Below are 5,230 nucleotides of genomic sequence, written 5' to 3'. Positions count from 1 at the left end.
GTTCTTTGGTGTGTTTTGATAAGGGCTCTGTGACGATGTGAATATGTTTACAAAATGCTGACCACTGTGAGTCTATCTATGACCTCTGAACAGACACAGTTCCTGTTTCCTCCCTTAGATTGCATGTGAGTCTAGTCCTGACCTTGTGACCTTGTGCACAGCTCAGCCTAAAGCCGTCTGCCAACCCAAACCTGCCCTTCATCTGGCACCACAGTCTGTGTCCTTTATCTTTTCAATTTAATGCATTTTTTTACTCACTGAAATAGGGTTTTTTTTGTCTAGTAATGTTTGTAGCACGTTTCACTGTAAAGGTGATATTACACAGAATCTATATTTGTATTATTTGTATTTATTTTTGGAATACAGCTCAGGAATAATGAATGAACAATGGACAAAAACTTTATATTTGCATTTATATTACAGCACTCTTTCTGCACTGCTGGGTGTCTTGAATTCATAACCACTGACACTGAAAATGGAAAGTGGTAGCACGCACCCCTGAGGATTAATTTTCTGTATTTCTGAAGATTAAACAGGATTTTGAAGAACACATTCCAAGAAGCAAAAACATCTTGGACCAGGTTAATCTCTTATGGATTATGGCTAGTTACGTGCAGCGAAACCTAATTATTATTTTCCATTTTTACACATCAGATTCAGCCACCTTCAGTGAAATAACCACTTCATCTCTTTTGGTTAGCATAGTGATCTTCTGCAGACTTTACAAGTAAAAGGAAAATAGTCACTTTTTTCAAGTTTTTTACACTTTTCAAATGATGCAGGTAGCATTCTTAAGAGCACTTAAGTCCTTGAAAGAGTGTCATGAACTGTTTTTCAAATTGTAAAAAAAGCACTTAATGTTACAACCTGAGAGTCAAAAACTGTAAGTTTATTAATAACAGATTGATGGGCTTTTTAGGGTTCTCACCTAACTAACTTCTACACTTTGGATTTAATGAATCATTTAATGCACTCCACCAAACAGCAGTATGTGAACTGAATGTGTTTAAAGCAGTGCCTCTGGCTGTTCTGACAAAAATAGCAAGAAAGACTCAAGGAATTCCTGTTGAACAAGAGATTTATTCAATTAACAGCTACTCAAGAAATAAGAGAATTGTACTTTTCTTTAAATCTCCTGAGAGCTTCCCCAAACCAAACACTGCCCAGATCCAAGTGTCCAAAGCTGGTAGAGGGGGCACAGTAGGAAGAGTTTTGAATTGTTGGTGCTACTACAAAGTTCTAAATAAATAAATAAAATATAAACATTTTAATCAGGGGAACACAGACAGGTCAAGACACTGCAGTCTGTGCTTTCTCAGAGCCATTGTTCTTTCTTCTCCATTTCAGCAAGGACTGCTAAGCAATCATGTTTAAAAAAACATTCCTTGCAAGTTTGATTGGGGTGAAATCCCATCTTGTGATTAGGTATTGTGAGGGGAATGTGTATTTCACATTTTGCAGGAGTGTCAGTAACGTTTATTGGCAGTTGCTGGGTTGAACACAAAGTAAGCCTGTTAAAGAAGCCTATGGAGAGTGTGATCTAAATCATGTTTAAAGTGTATTTTTACATGTGAAGCACCAGGGAAAACATTTCAAAGATCTGTTATTGAATAACATTTAGTCTGGATCCTCTGACTAGATGCACATGCTATGGTGACTGTGGGTGCTCCTTTTATATGCAAATGGGAAAAATAAAATAAAAAAATAACTTGCAAAACACTGTGTGTGAACTGTGAAATGTCTTGGTCAATAAGGAAATTTCACCTCACCAAGAGGGAAGATACTGTACTTTGTACTCTATATTTGTTTGACAGCTATACTTACTACTTTGAATATCAGGACTAAAAATACAAATTATATGATTACATTTAATGAGATATGGCACGGTGTTATAGATTCAACTACCCAGTAAAATAGGTACAGTGAGTTCCATCCTGACCAGCTGCAACGTCCAAATGCTACTTACACATGAATACATCAGGGATATTTATTATCCACTAATAAAACACTGAAAGGAGCCATTCTGCATGGTGATTTAAGTCACTTATGCTGCTACAAAATAAAACACATCATTTTATAATACTATTATAAGACTAGTTGTAGTGGAGTCTGTTTTTGGCAGTAACATTTTTTACTTAAATATGAATACTTGTATCACTGCTGTTATCTGACATCTAATAGGCCTTTTTTTTACAACAGACATTCTGACTGTAAGAAGCAGGAGAAGCACTTGTGCTTCTTGTAGTGTGACACATCAAAATATATCCTATGGATGTCATGTTTATAGACTAGTTTTGTTATTATTAAGCATTTTGCAAACACTATAAACCATTATATTACAAGCCCATAAAGTTGGAGTAAAACATTCTTTTTTACCTCTTTCCATGACATGATTGTGATTTATTATTGACAGATAAAAAAATCTTTATTAACAAACTCTTCCAAACATCACAATGAAAATAAAATCACAATAAAAAGACAATTTTGTCTGAAAACAAAATTATTTCAACTTCATGGGCGACCGCTCATAATGGCAGTAAGCCACATGTCAATAAGCCATATGCCAGTATGGCAGACCTCAAAGCCTAAGTGTTGAGTTTTCCAGTGCTCATCTATATCAGTGGCAACAGTTTACCTTAGTGTGAACTGATTTTTCATTTAACTTTGCCTTTTTAACTGAAGGTATTTCAAAACATAATTGCCTGATATGCACAGGTGAAATTAATGCCATTAGTTACCGTTGATTTGCATTTACACCTGTGATTTACCTGCTATAAGTATGTATACCGTGAAAACCAAACTGTTAAGATTAACCCACAAAGGAGGCCACTGTTTATATTTACTGTGGTTTATGTTAAGGTTAACCCTTGTCCCTCACTCTGGATATTTTTACTGTGTTAGTGCATATGACTGACATTTTGGCAAGGTTTTTTTTTTTTTTTAATTATTATTATTAAGTTCTTCCTCAGTTACTATAATAAGTCTGTAATAAACTGTGCAGCCAAAATACAAACATTACAACACACCCTTAAGAACAAAAATGTCCCCATTGAAACCCATAAAAACCACAGTCTTTGATCTTACTGGCATTACATCTAAAACATGCTTTCTTTTTTTTTTTTGTAATGAACTTTTTATTGAAATTTATCAAACAAATATTACAGACAGGGAGGAAAACATTCATTCAATCAGGGAGCCATCAAGGCCAGGAATTCACTCCCTATTATTTTCTTTCCTTTTTTACAGTAAATGAGTTGAAAAAACAAAAACAAACAAACAAACAAAAAACAACAACAACAGACAAACACAACCACATACCACCACACTGACAACTCTCAACAGATAAGCACACCAAATCAACACTGCATTGTCACGGCAACCATTAACCCACAGACAACCAGTCTAAAACATGCTTTCTATTATACCAAGCTTTCTATCTGATGCACTGGCTTGAAAATAGTATTTTTTACTACTTTCCAGCAGATGAAGCCATTTTCTCAGGTTTGCCTTATGGGGCAAATACATGCTATTTTCTTAGTTTCCACTCCGGTTATTGCTGCTGCTGTATTGTGAAAAATAATGTATCAAAATCAATATTGTTGCTAATCATTTGCATGGCCTAAAATGTTTAATAATAATATTAATATATCTTAAAATAACAAAAGCTTACTAATTATACAGAAAATTATTTCAATTTTGTGTGTATTTTTTCATGAAAAATTACAGTGTAATTATTTGAATAAATTGGCATTTTAAGTCCATGAACTTACCCATTAGTAATCAAAAATAATTCTGAGGGAGATGTCAATCAAAAACACCCATGCATGAGTCTTGTTTGAACTATAGACTGCAAAATAATATCGTGAACATCGAGGCCGGCCCTAAACTGGTTCAAGAGGGGGCCGAGCCCCCTTAAATAAATGTCTTGCCCCCTCAAATCAAAATGTTAGGAGTTGAGAAAGCACATTTTAATATACTTACAAAATTAATATACATTACAATTTTACAAAATTATCTGCAGTAGTGGAAAAAATCAGCCGAAAAAGCGACACACGATACACGATTGTTGGTTGAAATCTGAATGAAGGATGTTTTATTTTTATTTTATTCGTTTATTTTATTAAATGAATAAAATAAAATCCTCCTGAGGGATTGCCACCTTATTGTGGTCAGGGGGTTTGCATGCCTCAGTGACCTTAAGAGCTAAACCAGCAGGAGCTTAGTCTTCAGGTGGGACACCCAAGTTGGACAGGTCTGAAGGTAGAGGCCTGACAAAGTGTAATCCACTTCTCCAGGTTGGGGTTGGACACATAGACCCCTTTCAATGAAGAAAGCATTGTTACTATAAGCACAGAAAAAAAGTGCTAGAGCACAATGTGTACACATGATGCCCCCTTCACATTTCTGACTGCCCCCTCATATGCCCCCTCATTACATACTGTCTATGCACTTCATGTGTTTTTATGCACACTGTTCATTGCACCTTATTTGTTTCATAGCACCAACATTTTTATACTGTATATTCATATTTATTCTGCACTGGAATTCTATTCTACTCCTTCTTTAGACACTTTATATTTTATTGTATTTTTATATTTTATTGCTTGAAGTATGCCTAGGTTGTTCTTTTTACTTAATTGTGTTGTTATTGTCTCTGTGTGTAATGCTGCTGCTACACTGTAATTTCCCAGCTTGGGATAAATAAAGTCTATCTATCTATCTATCTATCTATCTATCTATCTATCTATCTATCTATCTATCTATCTATCTATCTATCTATCTATCTATCTATCTATCTATCTATCTATCTATCTATCTATCTATCTATCTATCTATCTATCTATCTATCTATCTATCTATCTATCTATCTATCTATCTATCTATCTATCTATCTATCTATCTATCTATCTATCTATCTATATGCCTACCTAGAACCGGCCCTGGTTTACATACTGCATTGTATAACCAGTTGGCCTGGATAGAATAGTACAAGATGTACCGGTACAGTACAACATATATCCATCCTGTACTACTACATACCAAGGTTTTACCCGGTTAGAAACGCAGCCTGCATGCAGACAGCTCGGGGGGAATCTCCCTCAGTAACAACAAGTCAGCCATCAGTTGACACTCACCTGTTGGCCACACGGTTGTGCTCACAGACCGCTCGCCCGGTGGCTGTGCTATTCCTCTTGCGCATGCGTGTTCCGTTGACGGAGCTGGAGACCAT

The sequence above is a fragment of the Centropristis striata genome, chromosome 2, assembly GCF_030273125.1.
Source record: "Centropristis striata isolate RG_2023a ecotype Rhode Island chromosome 2, C.striata_1.0, whole genome shotgun sequence".
NCBI classification, from domain to species: Eukaryota; Metazoa; Chordata; class Actinopteri; order Perciformes; family Serranidae; genus Centropristis; species Centropristis striata.
The sequence above is the reverse complement of the archived record's forward strand: the minus strand, read 5'-3'. Positions refer to the sequence as shown.